Consider the following 8232-nt stretch of genomic DNA (forward strand, 5'->3'; position numbering starts at 1 on the left):
TATTACCTTCCTCATTTTATAGAATAGGAAAGTGATTCAGAGACATGTTAAGAAACTTGCTCAAGAGGAAACAGAAATTCAAGGCAGCTGACTTAACCTACGCTTTGGACTCAGGCACTGGATGTGACCACCACCCAGTTCATAGGCCATTTTCAGCTACTCTTCTTTAATTATTTTCTCTGTGGTCACTGGACAGGTATATTTTTATTGCTCTGCATTCTTTTTAACAATTTCCTGTACTTGCTCTAGTGCAAGCAAACAGACAGGATTAGCAAGAAGAAAGTGTGGGCACCCATTCAACTGCAAGCAGGGTGTTGCTCCAAATGTCCAGGCCCTCAAGGCCTCTACTTCCCGATTGGTGAGAATGAATCTATTGATGGGATGAATTTTTGGAGGAGTCCTGGGAAGAGATGGAGCGTGAGGCACGTCTTTATGTAAATACAAACAATAGCTATTTCTGCATGGATTAAATATACTTTCTCAGTTTTTTTTAAAGTCAAAGACCCCTGAGCTTATCAACTAGAAAGCACCTAGATCTCTGCCAGGTCATGTAACTGAACACAGGCTATGACCACCCCCATATGCAATGTGTGTTGGCCGCATCTCTGCACAGACATATTCTTTCTATCGTTAGACGTATCATGTCTAAATATATGTTCTCAGGGTATCATTTACAACTTTCTCACTTTTAAAATTTTTGTTAGGGTAATACTGGAGGAAAACAGGAAGCAATCCTAAGTGATTATTGGACCTACTTAGACAAAATAACATAATCTAAATTTTGAACCAAAATAATAGTAAAGGACTTATAAAAAATTAGATAATATTCTCAATCAGAGACCTTATTCTCAGAAACACTCATATTTAATTTCAGTGTTACATAGAGTAATAGTTAAATACTCTAAATACATGTCCTGTGCTCAGATGTAATTATTTTCTTTTTTCTTTTTTTTTTTTTTTTTGAGACAGAGTCTCGCTCTGTCGCCCAGGCTGGAGTGCAGTGGCCCGATCTCAGCTCACTGCAAGCTCCGCCTCCCGGGTTTACGCCATTCGCCCGCCTCAGCCTCCCGAGTAGCTGGGACTACAGGCGCCCGCCACCTCGCCCGGCTAGTTTTTTTTTTTTTGTATTTTTAGTAGAGACGGGGTTTCACCGTGTTAACCAGGATGGTCTGGATCTCCTGACCTCGTGATCCGCCCGTCTTGGCCTCCCAAAGTGCCGGGATTACAGGCTTGAGCCACCACGCCCGGCCAAGATGTAATTATTTTCTACATTGAGCTTTATTTTTGCCCTGACTTAGTTCTTTAGTCAAGCTGGCTAAACTGTAACTAAACTATACTTGGTTTTAGCTTTCCTTTTCAGCTTTCCATCCATCATATTTTGCACGCATTATGCTTTACACTGTCGATGTTTCTCTCTGCCTTTCTGGAGTCCACGCAGGCCACATGATGCATGAGGTATTCTTGATGGGAAACTGTTTCATTAAGATGTTCTACACATGACAACATCATAAGAATTACATAATTCTTATCATGCAATATGGCCTAGAGAGTTTATGTTTGTCTTCTGTGAAACATAGTATTCAAGATACAGCTCCAAGTTAAGAGTCTGGGCTGGTTGGAGAAGAGTAAGTTTGCTCAAAGATTAGGAAATGCTAAACAGAGGCTTAAATAAGGAGAGAAAAGGGAGAAATGGGCAAGAATAGAAGAGAGGGAGAGAAGAGTAGAAGAAAGGGAGAGAGGCTGCTACTGAGGAGCTGCTGTATAGAAAGAACAGAACACGGTGCATTGCCAGTTGTAGTAGGCACAATAAAAATAATTAGAAAAGATAAATTGAAGCTTTTTTAATGTAAAAGCTTCAATTAATGTAAAAGCTAAACAAGATTGATGGAATATTAATTCAAATAGAATTATATTGAGATAATTATATTGGTGGATGCTACTTATTTTAAAATAAATACTGTATTAGGGAAAGAGGGCAATTAGAAGAGTTAGTGAAGATTAATACCAGGATATTATTTTACCATGCAGTTCTCACATTGAAAATGTTCATATTATTTTTTTATTGTATTACCAATTAAGTATATTTATCAGCCGTAAATCAATATAGAAAGAAAATAATAGTGCTATGGTAATTAAAATAAAGCTAAACTAATTAAGGAAAATGCTAATAGGTTGGACACGGTGGCTCATGCCTGTAGTCCCAGCCATTTCAGTGGTCAAGATGGGCAGATCACTTGAGGACAGGAGTTCGAGACCAGCCTACCTAACGTGGTGAAACCCTGCCTCTACTTAAAATACCAAAAAAGTATCCAGGCTTCGTGATGCATGCTTGTAGTTCCAGCTACTCAGGAAGCTGAGGCACAAGAATCATTTGAAACCAGGAGCAGAGGTTGCAGTGAGCCAAGATGGCTCCACTGCACTCCAGCCTGGGCAACAGAGTGAGACTCTGTCTCAAATAATGATAAGAAGAAGAAGAAGAAGGAGAAGGAGAAGGAGAAGGAGAAGGAGATGGAGAAGGAGAGGAGGAGGAGGAGGAAGATCCCTCCTCCATTTCCCCCTCTCAGATGCTAAATTTGCTTTTTATTTCATTGAGTAAACAGAAGCAATGACAGGAGGATCTTCACAGCATCCCACCCTTCCCCCTGCAGGTGTTCAGGTGTACCTGCTGGGTGCCTCCTCCTGCCCTCCTGCTTGTCTGTAGATACTGCTTACAGTACCATCCAGATCCAGCCTCTGCATTGCACCTGCGAGGTCACATTCTATCTCCACAACTCAGGGGCATTTCCCCAAAGTTGATAGTTTTCTCTCTTGCACCATAATTTTATTTTTTCCATTGATTCATTTCTATCAGTATACAAACATTTTGCAATGAATATCCTTTTTAAAAAATAAAAATCTCTGTATTGACCACACTTCAGTCTCCAGCTCCCACCTCATTCTTTGCTTCCCTCTAAATCCTATCACCTCGGAGGAATTTTCTAAGCAGCCTCTCATTTTCTCTTGAAGCCACTCCAGTTTAGATTTTTGCATAACCAACTGAACCTGCTCATGATTACAACAGGTCCTCAAATAATGTTGTTTTGTTCAACATTGTTTAGTTAAAACACTCATGAAAACATATGATACCTAGACCAGGCCCCTGTCTGTGTGGAGTTTTCATCTTCTCCTATGAATGGTAAACCTGATTTTGTTATTATGTCATTTCATGTAAAGTCAAAATTTCCAAGAATCTATCACTGAAGTTAAGTGGACTTACTCTGTATCCCCCAAGACTTCCACAATGCTAAACCCAGTAATCAATTCGCAGTCCAAGTGGATTCCTCCCTATTCCCTGAAACTCCTTCTTCACATAGCTTCCATAGTACCACACTATTCTGGTCCTTTTTTCACATCAGTAGCTGCTTCTGAATCATGTTTGCTGTTTTTTTTTATTTTTTCATATCAGCTTATGAAATAACCCCAAATACAGCTTGTAGAAATCTGAGACTCACCACTCAGAATTGGCCCTTTTTCAATTCAACCCCCTCCCTCAGTGAACTATAACCCTATCTCTGATGTTTACAACACCCTCCATACACCAGGGATTTCCAAAAACCTGTGCCTGTGTCCAGGTTAGAATTCTTTACTATCCACTTACCTGCCAGATATCTTCCCAGGAATGTCTATCAGTCATTCAACTTTAAAGCCATCAAATTTCAATTCTCAATCTCTCCTCTTTCAATCTTTTCCGCCTCAACAAGAAACACCTTCATTTTTTCAATTTCTTGGAAAAAAAATCTAGGAGTCATGCTTGATTTTTTTTTTCTTTATTTTACACCCTAGGACCAGCTAGCTTCAGCCATCATTGAGTATTCCTTGGCTTTCTGGGAAAATCCTCTTTTCCTATCCTTCAGCTCACCCTCTTTTATTTTCAACATGGCAGATAGAGTGAAACTTTAAAATAATAGGCACATTATTCCACTATTCAAAATGCTTTAACATTTCCCATCTCACTCAGAGTAAATTCCTAAATTCTTACAGTGACTTAAAATTATTTTCAAGGTATCATGTTCTGCAAATTCCCCTGACCACCTCTCTGGCCGTCCTCCACCTTTCTCTCTATGCTTCAGCCAGGTGGACCATCTTTCTCTTTCTCAAATGTTCCACACAACATCTGGGCCTTTGCACTTTGCTTCTTCTTCCTAGAATGCTCACCTCTAGTAACTTCAGGGTTTTCTTCTTCACCTCCCCTATTTTTTTTGCTACTCACATCTTATAATGTCAGTTACTCTTTCCTTTATTATTTCTCATTTTATATCAAATAGCCATACTCTTTCCCTTCTTTTTTCTCCACTTTATTTTCTATGTGATACTCATGATACTCAAATACTGTACGCTTTTCTCATTTTCCCCTAGTCTTTTTAGGTACATTGTCATATATTAACTAATGTATATTTTTACATTGTAATTGCTGAATAGGTAACATGGTCACATGGTTCAAAGGCCAAATTGACTAGGAAAGGTAGAAAACAAAATTTCTCTAACGATGGTATACCCCTTCTGCCCCTGCCTTCCCCAAAATAATGTCTATTATTTGTTTCTCATGTTACAAGTTTTGAACCCTTAGTATCACTTAGTTTATCTTAAATTCTCTCTCTCTTTCTCTCTCTCTCTCTCTTGCATACACACATATATATAGGTTACAAATTCAGTTTCCATAATCTTGTTTTATCATTCCTATCTCTCATTCTACATTAAAGCTGAGGCATAATTTATTAACCGTCACTTCCTGATGGATTTTTTTTTCAACTTCTGTTACAAGAAGTGACTTTACTAAAAATGTGTTTTTAATCGTAGAAAGTTGTGTGAAAGTTGTCAGAATCAAAATGAAGTCACTTGTGTTAAAATCCCTGAAAAATGGAGCCGAGGAAGGCCATGAAGGAGTGGGTGTCATGTATGAATGCCTTATAACAAGAACTGTCACAAAAGACTGTTCAAAAGCCAGAGTCTTGCACAAAGCCCTCTCCAACTTACAAAACAAACAAAATACTTCTTCTAGGACTTCTGCCCAGGAATTGCCTGTCCACTCTCAGACTGGTGCCACCCTTGTTATGGATTCTTGTAGCCAAAGATACTTATTTGAAAACAATGATTTAATCCTCTTTCTTTCTTCATTAGAAATCTTTATATCCCCTTACCTCCCTGAGTATGTGCATGGACACACAGTTTATGATGGCCTGTGTACTGCCATTGCAATGCTCATTCCCAAATAAACATAATTTTTTGTTAGAGACCTTGCCTATTATTCAGACACACAGTTGGTTTATTGTTATTGTTGTTATTTTTAAATATTATCTATGTTAATTAGGTAATTATTTTCTTTTTTGCCTTCTGGAATTTTGTGTTAGAGTGTATGTAATAAAGGTGATTAAAAAGATTATAAAGAAGATTATAAAGATTATAAAGAATTTCTCCCAAGTTTTTTTTCTTGGAGTTTTATTGTTTATATTTAGATTGCTGATCCACTCAGAATTTATTTTGTTACAGTGTATGATATACAAATGTAATTTTGCTTTATTTTTTAAATGGTTATCCAGTCATCCTTACATCACATCTTGAATTATGTTCTTGACTGTCAGTACAACCATACCCTAAATTCCTGTACACAATTGCGTCTAATTCTGGAGTTTCTACTATAGTTGGTTTCTCTTTGTCTCTCTTCACACATCAATACTACACACTTTCAATAGTGTAAATTTACCAATATATCCTTAAACCTGGTAGGGTATGTTTCACCTATTCATTTGCTTTTTCACAACTCCTGCTTATATTTGTTTGTGTACCTTTCCATATAAATTTTAGGATTAGATCTTTGAAGTTCAACTTGAAAATACCTTTGTTATCTATGTTGAAATTTTACTGAATGTATAGGTTAGCTTTATAATTTGACTATTTCATGCAAGAACATAAATTTTAATTTTTTTATGTGTGTCAGCAGTTTTCTAATTATTTCGTTAAATTATTTGTTTTTCATCTTGTGTTATTAATTGAAAAAGCTATTGATTTAAACATATTATTTTTGTATCCTGTTTTTTACTTATTTAACATTAAATAATTAAATTTTTATATTAAATAAAAATATATAATAGCTTAACTCATCTCCAATTACAAATGTCAGATTTCCTTTGCTTTTCTAGTTGTTTTGTCTAAAGTGTTCAGTGAACATTAAACAACAGTGATCAGCTCGGATTCTGTAGGGACTGCATTTCTTATGCCTTCTGGGCTGAGACACACATTTTTAATCATGTTCAAGGACAAGCCAATTTATTGTAATTTTTTTCTTTTTCTTAAAATCAAGGAAATCAAGGACACTTGTAACAGATCTTTATTATTATTATTATTTGAGATGGAGTCTTGCTCTGTCGCCCAGGCTGGAGTGCAATGGTACAATCTGGCTCACTGCAACCTTTGCCTCCCGGGTTCAAGCAATTCTTCTGCCTCAGCTTCCCAAGTAGTTGGGATTACAGGCAAGTGCTACCATGCCCGGCTAAGCTAATTTTTGTATTTTTAGTAGAGATGGGGTTTCACCATGTAGTCCAGACTGGTCTCAAACTCCTAAACTCAAGTGATCCACCTGCCTAGGCCTCCCAAAGTGCTGGGATTACAGACTTGAACCACCGCGCACGGTAACAGATCTTTTGAGCATCTTTAAGTATATTTGATTTTAAGTGTATTATAACAGCTCTGTTAACACTGAAACACCCACTCATTCTGGGAAGGACAACCCTTGCTCATAGTTGCTTTCTATTCCATTTTTGGTAACTTTGAAATTATGTTAATTATGAACATTTGTCATAATGCTTTCTTGTCTCATCTTTTTTTTCCCAATGCATATAAGGTTGTAGTATCAATATTTATAATTATTTTATACAAAAGCTTATATTTTGAGACATTCTAAATAGTAGAGAAAAATAAAATTTAAATCTGTTGAAGTTGTTTGCTTTTTTAACAGTTAGAATTCTTTTCTGAAATAATTTGGTCCTGCTACTCATTTTGTGAGACCAAAGTTCTCATGTTAGTTGAATTGTCTTATGAATTTATATATATATGTATATTCTACTGATACTAATTTAGATGTTCTTAGTTACCTGGTATTTGCTTTGACAAATTATTTTTTGTGAAAGTCCACGGCTTTATCTGGATTTCCAAATTTATTTGTAAGTAACATACTCTTTTTTGAATATTTGACCCTCGATTGTTATTTTTCCACGTAATTTTTTTCCTTTCTTTCTGAATTTTAGATTGTGGTTTACACATTTTATTATCTTAAAGCTTCAGTAAATATTTATTTTTCATAATTTAACCTTGCATTTTTCTACTATTTTAAATACTTTTGTGAATTTTCTTTATTATATTGCTAATTTTCTAGCTCTTTGATTTGTATTCCTATTTCATTTTTTATTAATTATTATTAGTTGAAAGATATTAAGGCAGTAACTTTCTCTCCAAACCTTTTAGCTGTGGTATACAGTATTGGATATGCAAAACTTTATTTTTCTAGATTTTTTGTTAGTAATTTGTTATTAATTTTTTTTTTTTTTTTTTTTTTTTTTTTTTTTGAGACGGAAGTCTCGCTCTGTCTCCCAGGCTGGAGTGCAGTGGCCGGATCTCAGCTCACTGCAAGCTCCGCCTCCCGGGTTCACGCCATTCTCCTGCCTCAGCGTCTTTGACTTAAGAATGTTTCAAAAGAGCACTCGCTCACATTTCAGAAGAAAGACCTTTTTCTTTTTCTGACTGTTTTAAAAGTTCTGTTTGTAATTCTATAGTATTGGGAATGCTTTTACTATTAAGACTTCTTTTTCCTGTTTCAAATGTTTGAATTTTGAAATCTTCTGTAGACTTTTAAAAGCGGGAATAGTCCCTGATTACAAAATACGAGGTGTAAATTTTATGTTTAGTTATTAAGGTAACAACCACAAAAAATGTTTTTCTTGTTTGTTTTTGTGCTATGAGTGATAAAAGATAAATTAGTATCTTCTACTAAATAGGCTTCTTTCACTTTCTCTTAATTCCTATAATTCTGCCTTATAAGAGTAACAGTTTTGTATGTTGCATAGAAAGTTATAATTATTGCTCTGTGGTCTGAGAGACATTCACAATTGCTTCAGAGAGAATAAAATACCTAGGAATCCAACTTACAAGGGATGTAAAGGACCTCTTCAAGGAGAACTACAAACCACTGCTCAGTGAAAT

This window comes from Colobus angolensis, unplaced genomic scaffold, assembly GCF_000951035.1.
Source record: "Colobus angolensis palliatus isolate OR3802 unplaced genomic scaffold, Cang.pa_1.0 Scaffold268, whole genome shotgun sequence".
NCBI lineage: Eukaryota > Metazoa > Chordata > Mammalia > Primates > Cercopithecidae > Colobus > Colobus angolensis.